The sequence below is a fragment of the Crinia signifera genome, chromosome 1 (assembly GCF_055691185.1).
Source record: "Crinia signifera chromosome 1, ASM5569118v1, whole genome shotgun sequence".
In the NCBI taxonomy this organism is placed as follows: Eukaryota; Metazoa; Chordata; class Amphibia; order Anura; family Myobatrachidae; genus Crinia; species Crinia signifera.
This window is the reverse complement of record NC_139217.1, coordinates 86,306,070-86,319,046: the sequence shown is the minus strand read 5'-3', so window position 1 is coordinate 86,319,046 and position 12,977 is coordinate 86,306,070. Positions and strand designations below refer to the sequence as shown.

Sequence of the window (12,977 nt, the reverse complement as noted above, 5' to 3'; positions counted from 1 at the left end):
ATGCGGTAAAAACCCCGATAACGGGGTTTTTACCGCATTTCTGTGATAGAGAATCTCGTCCTTTGTCACAACCAACTGGCAATCATCCACTCCTGGAGCTCAGCTAGACAGTCATTTATTTTATTTATTTATTTATTAACAGTTTCTTATATAGCGTACACATATTCCGCAGCTCTTTACAGAGTATAGTTAAATCACATCAGTCCCTGCCCCAGTGAAGCTTACAGTCTATATTCCCTACCACATGTACACACAGACACAGACATTCTAGGGTTAATTGTTGGAAGCCGATTAACCTACCAGTATATTTTTGGATTGTGGGAGGAAACCAGAGTACCCGGAGGAAACCCACGCAAGTACGGGGAGAATATACAAACTCCGCACAATTACGGCCATGGTGGGAATTGAACCCATGACCTCAGCACTGTGAGGCAGTAATGCTAACCATTACACCGTCCGTACTGCCCATTTAGGGTTGTTTATTGGGTTTTCAGTACCTGGAGCAAAGGACAGGTACAGTTGTGTATCCTATGCATAACAGTGGTAGACCCAGCCATGGTGACTGCTCAGTCTTAATCCTTCCAAGTCTCTGCAGCCTTTGTTACCATAAACAATGGGTTTATGATTGAGCATCTAGAAATTGTGGGCAGTCTAAGCCTGAATACGTTAGTTGTGTGATGGGTAAATGGGGTGATATTTAGCCAAATAGGGGCATCACCCACCCACGCACACACACACACAACTAAAAAGTCTGTGGGACCCCTGGGTATAATCCATAATCAAATGTTTGACTTATCTGAGGAACATAGCCAGAGTCAAGCAATTCATTTTCTCTGAAGATCTGACTAAAGTCATACATGCATTTGCATCATCACGCCAGACTACTGCAATGCCCGCTATCTTGGTCTCCCAGCAAAATAATTGCACCGTTTACCATTGGTACAAAATGCTGCTGCCAGGCTATTATTAAATCAGACCCATTCCAGCTTCATAACACCTACTCTCTACTACTCCCTCCACTGGCTGCCTGTAAGATTGTGACTCATACTTAAGATTGGCTTACTCATTTTCAAAGCCCCAAGGCACCTGAAGCAGCTTCTGATTCCATACTGCCCCTCTTGATCACTGCGATCTGTAGACTTTTAGCAGTACCTAGAATCTCCTGTAATTCATTTGGCGTTAGAGCTTCCAGCCATGCGGCTCTGACTCTATGGGACTTTCTTCCCTGCACATTTCCTTAAATGTTTCTTTAGTATCTCCATGAGCCCTGTATTTTATGAAAAGCTTTTCTATACTACCATTGTTTCTGTACTGTATTACATTGATTCTATCTGGTAAGCGCCTTGTGTCCTATTGGAAAAAAGAGCACTATATAAATTGTTATTAATATTATTATTATTATTATCACCATCTCTCTGTAGTTCCGCACATTGGCGGCTCTTACCTTGTCAGAGGAGAGGGGCTGCTGAGATGAGCCCCCCCCCCCCCTACGGTGCCGGCGCTGCTGGTCCCCGCTGCCGCCGCCACCATCTTTTGTCCTGATCACCGGCGCATGCGCTGGCCCCAACCTCTATGGGGCTGCTTCGGGAGCAGACCCGTAGAATTGTATTGAGGTCACGGGTCCCAAAACATGCACATTATCATCCACGGTACTGAGCATGCCTGTTTTTAGGGGAGGTAAAAACTGGCACTGGTCCCGCATCAGCACTGCAGGCCATTTTCCTGGTTATTTGCGCATGCAACTAGAGCTACATAGAGAACCGTGGCAGGCACAAACGTGTGAGCAGTGTTCTATAAAGATACAGACTTGCAAATTAAATACAAAAATAATAAATCCATGGCACAGAATGAAAGAATGGAGCATTGTCAGGCAGTGCTCAATGTATTAAGTAATCTGTTATTGTAGCTCGTCATGAAAATATACATGGTTTTCATGTTGCCTAATTACAAGGAACCATTTGTTTAAGCAGATTGTAGTTGTTCTAGCTTCCCTGCCTTTTCTTATGAGGATTAGAACAAATTGTTGCTGAGCTTATGCATTTGATTTGTATCCTGTCTGGGAAATGTCATGAATGGTAAGGTACAGAAAATTATATACTGTTGTTTAAAGAAACTTGAACTTTTCTTTGTCTGGCCTGCAGTGCAAATATAAAGTACACTCAGTTTTCATGTTTTTAGCAAAGGAATTTACAGCTGCATGCAGCTTGGTATCACAGCATATAATACGGCTTTGGTGGAACAAAAAATCATGGATGTGTGAAGGAGACATATCCTAAATTGCTGGAGTGGTTTCCTGCTCAAAGTAAGGATAATAATCTTGTGTAACCATAAAACGGCCATCTGCCTTATCTTTATGAGCTTCTAAACTAAACAAGACCGTATCAATTTCCATAATGGCCGATTCTGCTTGTTACCCACAAACTATTCATTCTCTCCTATTATGTACAATAGTTGCAAAATGCCCATTTGTTTATTTCATATATATGTTATCACAGTCTGTAACCCCACATAATCAACACACAAAATCATTAACTTTATGTTTAAAGGAATTTAATTACTTTATTGTCAATGGGCCTAATTCAAATGTGGTTGGAGGTTGCATAGCTGCGGCTTACTTGGAAGCCGCAGCAATGCACTAGGATGTTGATGCAGCATTAGTGTTCATTGCTGCACCGTAGGATGCAGAATCGGAACACCCCCCCTCCCCTACCAGCTGAACAGCAGCAGACAGTCTGCAGCATAGTTTATCTTACAACGCAGGACCTGTACTGCATATCGGTACTTTGCAACATGCAGCCCATATGCATTGGAGCCTGAATCAGGCCCACCATGGAGGTTCTGTCAGAACTTTGTATGCCAATATTATATAAGTTATCTGAGCACGTCTCATAGAGGTGTAAGCACATAAAGTACATATATGGCTTTCCATGTACCCATTATATAGACACAGAATGCGTGGCAGTTTGCACACTGTCCGAATTTCTACAGACCATAGAGATATATTGGGGTGATGTATATAACCTGTGAGAGAATTAAAGTGGAAGAAGTTGCCCATAGTCCAGATTCCGGCTATCATTTATCTAGCACAGTGGTTCTCAACCTCGGTTCTCAAGGACCCCCAACAGTGCACGTCAACTGCCAGGTGCACAGATGCACTCATTATTCACTGACACATTTTAAAAGGTCACAAGTGGAGCTGATTATTTCACCTGTGATTCTGTTTGGAGGCCTGGAAAACGTGCACTGTTGGTGGCTCTCGAGGACTGAGGTTGAGAACCACTGATCTAGCACAGTGTATAAGACAGCTGTTAGAAACAGTTTGATCGCTGTGGACGACTTCTCCACCTTATCTCTCTTGAAGGTTTGATACATGATCCCCTATAGTGTTTTGGTGTCTACATGGGATACTGGAGCATTCTGTCATGTCATGGTCACTGAATACATGAAAACATGTACATCGCCAACCCCCCCCCCCCCCCCCCCAAGTCTTCCAGACATAGGGTGAGATGTACTAAGTGAGGAGTGATGATGCACCAGCCAATTAGCTTTTAACTCTCATGAAACAGACTGGGTTGGAAAATGGCAGTTATGGGCTAATTGGTTGGTCGTGCATCACTCTACATTTTATTGCTGTTCAAATCTTAAGCCCCATACACACTAGATTATATATATATATATATATATATATATATATATATATATATTCTTTCCATGGAGAGAATGATTGGACTTTGGGAATCAGAAGGTTTTGATTTGCATAGCCCTGTTCTTTCCTATTAAAATGAGGGCTGGATATGCATAGAGGTATCGCTGCACCAGAGCACTACTGCATTGCCCCCAAGTATCTCGTGGCAAGTTTGATACTTAGTTATCTGGGGCCTCGCAAACCCCGATGATAAATAGGCCATTTAATATTAATACCCAAACTTTTAGTTCTAGGATATAGGATCAACTATGTTTAGGTCGACAATACAACGATCAACCACTAGTGGTCGACTGCGTCTAGTTAGACTCCTAAATTTGGTTGAGCGTGTCTAGTTAGACAGTGATGGGAGATTGTCGACTGTTAATGGTCGAGGGGAACGTGTTCGACAGTAGCAAGATCGACACGAGTATTGTGGTGCCGAATGTCAGAGGTCCTCATGGACACTGTATATGTGCACAGTATCTCCTTGCAAGACTTACTGCACTCGTCAACTATTATAATCTAACTCTATGTCCACTTGGATAGTAAAATATGAACCAAGTGGACCTGTACCAAAAAAAAACATATAAAACTCATTTTGACCTTTGCTACTGTCTAACACGTTCCCGTCAACAATTTACAGGCGTCGATCTCCCTTCACTGTCTAACTTGGCGGGGTCGACCAAGTTTAGGCATCTAACTAGACACTTTCGACCACTAGTGGTCGACCAAGGTATTGCAGACCTAAACATGATTGATCCGCCATACGGATTCTCCATAACTTTCTTAGAGCTAAAAGTCTACACTGGATTATTTGTCAGGATTAATCCAAAACTCCATAACATAATACAGTACGTTCCCAGAGACCACCAAACAAATCCACTGAATGGGGTTCCTTATTGTTTGCTTGATACTGCCTTAATTAGGGATGCTTATGAAAAATGCATTTAATAGTATATTACTGTATGCATTTTTCATGAAGGTTTTGTTCTAACATTGAAGTACGATAGTGCTGTGCATAAGGAAACATGTACTGGCATCAAAGACGCACCGTGTCGCATTTTTGTCCGCATTAGTTATGTATGCAAATACAAATCTATGATAGAAGAGCTCGTCTTGAAAGACACTTGGATAATCTATTGCCTTAAATAATTTTTTTCGCTGATTTACCTACAAGGGAACATATAATGTGTTTTTTTCTGAAGAACCTGTGATGCTGCACAATGCCTGTTGCCTCGGCTGAAATTTAATCTGAAAAACAATTATAAGTGTATTAAAGGGACACTCACACCTCGGCACGCCATATGCTTGTATTAAAGCTCACGCTGTGTAGAAGAGCTATATGTGCATCTCCCTCTTTTTTCAAAGCACCTTATTGATTTATTTTAGACAGCGTTGGTGTCTTCCCAGCTGTTATAAACTACAGTCAGTCTGAGTTCTCATCAAGGGGAGGCTTGTAGCAGCTCTGCTCTCTGTGGGGGGACAACACCTTAGCACTGGTAAAACAAGAGGCATACAATGTTGTAAATTATTTTTCAGCATATCCAACTGTGGATCAGCTGGTGACGCATCCTCAGTACATACTGGTGAATACAGGTTCTTTTTTTCTAATTTATTAATATTATCAGTTTGAAAATATCTAAAAAAATCAGACTTAAAGTATGCACACAAAATATTCATAGTAACTTGGTTGATTTAAAGAAAAATTTTATTTGCAATTATTATCTCATTCCGTGGCTGGGACCTCTGATGTTCCTGGGGTATTCGCAGGCTGGGACTTTAACTCTACAGGTATTCCTGTAATACCCCTTTCAGACAGAAAAAAAAGACTCGGGAATTTCCCTGCTCTTGCCGTGTCGACCCGGGTTTTTCTTCTGTCTGAAAGGGTCAACACGGGTCTAAAGTTCCGGGACTTCGACACAGGTATTTACCTGGGTTTTTCCCGGGCCTGTATTCCAAAAACCTGGGTCGCCGGCTGTCTGAAAGGAAACGACCCGGGTTTTTGGGATTATTACACATTGTTAGGCACTGATTGGCTCTCCTGGTGGGGTGCTGGCTGATTGGTTGTGAGGATAGGCTTCTCTGATTGGCTGGGAGGGCATGGCAATGGAGCTGGCCTCTGAGGTCATTAGGGAGCTGAAAAAAGGATAGCATGGCCCACTGGTAGAAGCAAGAGGTGAGAGCTGCTGGCAGTGAGAGGGGAGGAGGATATCGGCAAACAGATGACTGGGACAGTCAAAGATGCCACAGTGTACTCAAACATTGCAAATATACTGACAGCCATGTGAGGTAACATGTACCTTCCAGTATATAAAAACAATAAAACTTGTTTACAACATATCCTTGTGTCATGCCATGGTTAATGCAATGCAGTGAGCAGTCACCACCCACTTTTGATGACCTCATCTCTGTGTGCCTTTAAAACTGTCCTATTCTTATGACACACAGAGTTTTGCAGGAAAAATCCGGCTTCTGTGTGAAAGGGGTCGACACGGGAAATACCCGGGTTTTTGCTCCTGTGTGAAAGGGGGTCAGCCCCTTGCTGCCTAGTTGTACCCGGGTTTTGTATCAGGGAAATACCTGGGTTTTTGGGATTTTTCTGTCTGAAAGGGGTGTAACTCAGTTACTCTTCCTGCTTCTTTATTCGGCTTCAAGTTATAGTTTCTGGTAGACTACTCCCCTGTGCCATACGTACTTCCTGCTCGGGGGTGGGGCACAGTGGTGAGCAGAGCCATGCTATACTAGTCCTTCAGTGCGCATGTACCAGTTCCTGTATATGTTCTATAGAGTGGATCCTCCAATGCAGATGGATATGTAGCTTTGCGGCACCACCAATTTTGCAGTGGTTGCCTGTGCATTACCAGTCTGCCACTCCACATGTATTGCACGTACACAGTTAAAGAGGGAATGTTGTCCAAAAGTAATTCATTAATTTAATACCCACCCTATACCAATAGCCACCCTATAAGAAAACCCACCCTCATTTTAGTACTTTAGGCTATGTGTGGTACTTTATTCCTATATCAACGTTCATTCTTTGGCATGCAAGAAAGTATGTAATTGCCAATGAGTTTCAACATGTTTTATTGTCCCAACCAGATAATCAATTTGTGGTTCAATTGCCTGTTTTTCAGCCCTGACATCTAATTGGAGATACTGTATAGTCTTCCTGTAAGATTCAAAATAGCTATTCTAGATGACAGGGTGGAAAGTGTACATTAAATGCTAAATGTACTGTCTGTTAAACCTAATAGTTGTTATGGAAACAATGTGTGATCCTCCTCCATTGTAGTTACATATATTTTTCTATATCTTTCTATACACACAAATATATATTAGAGATGTGCAGGTTCTGATTTTCTCTGATATTCTCTGATTTCAAATCAGGAACATGACAGTTGTTGCCAGTTGATAGCCAATAAGATCCTGCTTTGAAATCAGAGTAAATCAGAGCCTGCACATCTCTAATATATATATAGAGAGAGGGGGGGGGGGTAAGAAGTACATTGTTAACATAATTTAGTTAGCAGGGATAACTTATGGCTGTAAGTACAAAATAGATTTAGAATATTAGTTAATTTAGCCATCGGAGAGCTAGACCTGCTCCAATTTGCCCTTTAAATATTCACTCAAAGTTGTACATTAAAATGACATAGGGTGAGATCAGTTGCCTCCCTTTATCCCTCAGGAAGTACTTGCTGACACAGCTTTCCCTGGGGCAAAATCTTGTGCAAAAGTATGTACAGTAGATTACAGTTTCCACAATTACATCCACTTTCATCATCCATTATAGACCTGCAGGATTTCTAAACTGCAGAACTGGAGGATCCTAGAGGAAAAGCGTTTGAGTCTTCAGCAAAGGGGAAGGCTCACCACAATGTTACCTGTAGTAATCCAAAAAATCGTGACACTAATAGAAGAAATACTAAGAAAAAAATGTACATGCACAATTCTGAAGTGCAAAGGTTTAGATTGTTTATCAGTGTCATTTCTCTAAGCACTGTCCCTCACTACTTATGGGGGTTTGAGAACAAGGTTAAGAGCCCCTGACCTCAAAGATCAACTTGTAAATGACATTTGCCCATCACTGTCAGATTTATGAATCTCCTGGCAGAGATACAGTGTCAGAGCACCAGACAGCACTTATCAAATGTCTGAAATAGTTTCCTTTGACTGAGCGGTGACTGCATTGCTTGAACATTTGTGACCAGATTCTATGTTACTTTATGAAGTTTATTTAAACTTGAAAGAACACATCTCTGCCTGCTGGACTCTTGTCTTTAAAGTTCCATTATCTTTCTATGTTATGACTATTTATGGAAATTGCTTCAAGTGGTTGATAGATGTGGGGGGATTTTCTCAGACTTACAGTATGATGAATGTTATTTATATCTTAGTGAGCGAGGTTATCTGTATTTCTGCTGAACTTGTATAAACCCCTACAATATATATTGGATGTAGAGGACAGAATACATCTGTCACCAACCACTGCCCGCAAAGGACATACAAGATGTAACTTCTCTCCTGTAGAAAACTGAATATGTGTTTTAAGGTTTTTATAATATTATTCAATAGGTTACATGTCTATATTTTCTATAGGATATATTTTGCACTGTATAGGGGTGTACACACGGAGCAAATTTGTGATATTTTCTAAGCAATCTGACTAGATTGCTTAGAAAGTAAGCACAGATCTCTCTGTGTGTATTCTCCGAGAGATTAATTACAGATATTTTAAAGTCCCTGCGAGTTATATAGGTGAAGCATTTTTAAAGACTAAGGTGTGTATTCAATCTTGGCCCGACAGCCGCGACCCTGTCCCGTTCTCGGTCTGCTCGACTGAGAATTTGCAGGCGGGATTCAATGTCCCGCCTGCAGCGGGACGAGAAGGGGGCGTGGCCTTGAGCTGTGGCAGGGAAGAGGCAAGCTGCAGCCGGGAGCTGGACACTTCCTGGCCAGTCTTGGCAGAACGAGCCCGACTGCTTGTGAAGTCGGGCGTTCTGCCAAGATCCCCTGTTCAATGCTGTCGGGGAAGACAGCATTGAATAGGGCCCCGCAACCATATCCCCCTTCGGGAGATGGCTGCGGGAGATTGAATACCCCCTAATCCTGAGAAACGGATACTGCACACGCACAGCGTGTTATCTTCTGGAGCCAAATGTAGAGGGATCCTAAAATCCTTCTCCTATGATTATTGCCTCCATAGGCATAAAGTTGTTTATGCTTTAGGAGAAAAAACTCTGCCTTTTGGAATGTAATACACAGGCGTCAGTCATAGTCCATATTGTTAATAATTGGGGACTGAAATCTGCATTGCTAAGTAGCCTTTTACAGAGATTTCTATGAAATCTCCTGCAATAAGATATTAATACATAGCAACAAAATAATAAATGATACATACATTGAAGTTTCTACACAATTTGATAAAAAAAAGTTAAATAGGTGTGTAAATCTCGATCTATAATATATTGTACAGGTTTAAGACATGTTATATCATTAATTATGTCACCCAAGGGCTCATGTAATTATAGCTGTTCTAAAAATATTCACATGGTCTCAGCTTTCACCCTCAATCACGTTTCGCTTCATCTTCTTCAGATACTTGATGCCACAGTTACAGTTAATAGGTCAGTGTCTTCAAAGTGGTTCTTCCACCATGAATCTGCATTTTCTGATTCAGTGACAGATCAAAAAGAGCTCACATACCACGCCGGACATTGGTTCAAGGAATAATGAACATCTTTTATCCTATGCAGCATACTTAGAGGAGACAAAGTTAGATGGTCTTATACATTTATAGTATAATTACTTACAATGTAATTGCCCATTAACCACCATGTCGTCTTATTTGGGGATTATTTGCCTACTTAAATTGGTTACAGTCTAATAGTTTTTTTATTTAGCTGTCCAAATAAATCTATATACAGTATGTGTGTCTGGCAGATGATCAAGCATGAGAAATTGTCATCAAACAATAACCAGGCTGCCACTACAAATATGCCCACTCAGTAGTCTCATCTATAATATATACAGTATGTCTAGTATCCGTGTGTCCCTGAAACACTGCCATCTGTTGGCAGCAAGTGAAACTACATCTACTAGCTTTGGAAGCATTTGCATTGAGCGGGCTTACACTGCCATCTGTTGGCAGCATATGAAACTATATCTACTAGCTTTCGAAGCATTCGTTTTGAGCGGGCTTACTAGTGCCTTCATATGTATGCAGAGTTGGACTTTGTGATTCCTTATGCTAGCAGAGAATGATTAATAGGCCCCATATATCTGCAATGGATTGGGGGCAATACCCATAAACTCAGGCCTGGGCAGTTCCAATATGTTTGCTTTCACAGATTTGCTGACACCCACCCCCACCCCCATTTTTTGAAATAGGCAAATCGCGAATTTTTAACATGCAGAATTTCCTGGATCAGTGTGTTTGATTGGTGAATTGGATTGGTGAATTGGATTGGTGAATTGGATTGGTGAATTGAGGAAATGCAGTGCATTTACCATATATGGAGCCTATAAGAGTGAGTTCACAGAATTGTGAACTGAGGACCTTATTCTGGTGCACATGTAACACTGCGCAGTGTTGGGTGCAGATGTAATGCCGCTCGCATGGCCGCCCGCAACCCCCCCCCCCCCCCATTGCTTGGTGAGTCCCCCCTAAACATCTATTCACAGCCTTGCATGTGGGGGCAAAATGATTCAATGGTTGCCAACCATCAAATGATTTGAAGGTGCACACAAAACTAAAACAGCTTTGCGTGCTACCTGTACGGGAAGAGGACGGGCAGCTGACATCTGGTGATGTCAGCTGCCGGCACCCGCGTCACGGACAAATTTCCTTGGAAACACCCTGCGTTTTCATGGGAACACCCATGAAATGCTGGGCGTTTCCATGGGTGCAGCCTATCGTCGCGGCCCCATGCCCAAGTTTGGCATGCCCGCTCGCACCCAGCATCTACGCATGCACAGATGCAAAACATTGCTCCCCTGTGTGAACGAGCGGGGGAGCGATTGAATCAGAATAAGGCCTTGAGGCAGACACATATGTAGAGGCAAATATATCCTGGTGTACAGTAGCTGAAGAATGTCCCCTGTCCTTGTTGATGTTATGTCCCATAGTAGTGCCCTAGTTATTATGTGCCTGATTGCACTTCATATTAAGCCACATTACAGTGCCCACTTCACATTATGTCACACTATACTGCTCCAGTTCTTGTTATGTCACACTATAGTGACGTCTCCACTAATAAAAATGAACCCTAGAATGAATGTGTAAGCTCCACTGGGGCAGGGACTGATGTGAATGTTCAAATATTCTCTGTAAAGCGCTGCAGAATATGTGTGCTACATAAATAACTGGTAATAAACAAATAAATTAATTTGCCACATTACAAAGTCCAGATTCTTTTTATGTAACATCATTCCCTTCAGTTCATTTTATACCACATTACAATGAGTAAGTCCATGGGCAAACCTAGATATATTGTAGGCCCCAAGACAAAAGTTTATAAGGGCCCTAATGTACCTCCCAATGTTGTAAAATGTATGTAACACATGTAACATTGACAGGGAAGGTGGGCCACAATTAGCTGTTGGTCCCATAGCAGCTGCACTCCCTGAACCTATGGTAGCTATGCCCTTGTGTACAATTTACTACAACACGTGACACACAAAAGGGGAGCCCCTCTCAGTGCCGGGCCCCATATCTTCTGCACATCCTGCACCTATGGTAGCTATACCTGTAATACATGTAACCGTGACAGGGAAAGGGGGCAACTCTCAGCTGCACTCACTGCACCTTTGTTAGCTATGCCCTTTTCTATAACACAAAAATGTGACATGGAAGGTGGGCCCCTCTCAGCTCTGGGCCCGATAGCAACTGCACTAACCTACACCTATGGTAGCTGTGCCTATAACACACACACACACATATATATATATATGTACCATGAAAGATGAACCCCTCTTAGCTCTGGGCCCCATAGCAGCTGCTGCTGCACTCACTGCACCTTTGTTAGCTATGCCCTTTTCTATAACACATATAAATGTGACATTAAGGGTCGGTAACCAGCACTAACTACAGCAACTGCCTCTGATTGCGGATTCACCCCTACAACTATAGTGATTCTGAACACAGCATATGATTGTTTTAAAAAGTGTGGCTACTTTTGTTTATGTGAGGAATGGCTACACCTGCCATATGGGGGGTATTTATGTAAAGGAAATAGAGAATGCAATTTCTCTATCAAAACAAATATGAACAATGGGCCTGATTCTGGTTCACTCGCAAAACTAAATTCTATCTCTAATGGAAACAACTCATGTGCACTGCAGGGGGGCAGATGTAACATGTGCAGAGAGAGTGAGTTATTTTGTTTCTGTGCAGGGTAAATACTGACTGCTTTATTTTTACACTGCAATATAGATATCAGTTTGAAGTACAAACCCCACCCAAATCTAACTCTCTCTGCACATGTTACATCTGCCCCACCTGCAGTGCACATGGTTTTGTCCATTAGAGAGAGAATTTGCGGTACTTATGTATTATCTGGGCTCCCATGTCAAATGCACCTCATTTTTTCATACCCCTACTATCCAACTACGCATGGAGTTGATTTTATATAGTGTAGCGAGCCACCGTGCCCGAAGTGCGGCGAGCGCAGCGAGCCCCGCGAGGGGACGCGGTCTCATAAGAAAAACGGGAGCCCAGATATTACATAAGTACTGAATTTGCTTTTGCGAGTGAACCAGAATCAGGCCCACAGCTTTCCTGTGCTTTTGCCCTGGTTGAATGTTAATCTAGGCACGCCTGACAGATTAGAGAAGCGGTCCATGATTTTCTTTTTTCTTTTCTTAAAGCTGAAACAATCCTGTGAAATGATTTCCACAGTACACATTACTTATTCTCTTCCGAATGATAAATGTCCCTAAAGACTGTTGAGGTGATAGGCAGAAATCAAGATCAGAGGTAACTGCTTTTGTCCCCAGGCGTTGTGTACACACTACAATAATCTGACCGGACGTGATTGTTGCATGTACACATACATACATACAGACATCCTAGTATTCATTTGTTGGGAGCCACTTAACATACCAGTATAATTTGGGAGTGTGGGATGAAACCCATGCAAGCATGGGGAGAATGTACAAACTTCACACAGTTAGGGCCATGGCGGGTATCAAAATCATGCTATGGGCCTCAGTTCTGTGAGGCAATAATGCTAACCATTACACCATCTGCGCTTAAGTCTAAGCAAATGGGCAGAAATATGTTATTTTATGT

At 42.2% G+C, this 12,977-nt stretch overlaps 1 protein-coding gene across 5 annotated transcripts in view; it reads left to right on the top strand.

Moving 5' to 3' along the window:
- Positions 1–12,977, top strand: part of FAT1 (FAT atypical cadherin 1) — a 206,393-nt gene that overhangs the window by 27,265 nt on the left and 166,151 nt on the right. The window lies entirely within an intron of this gene.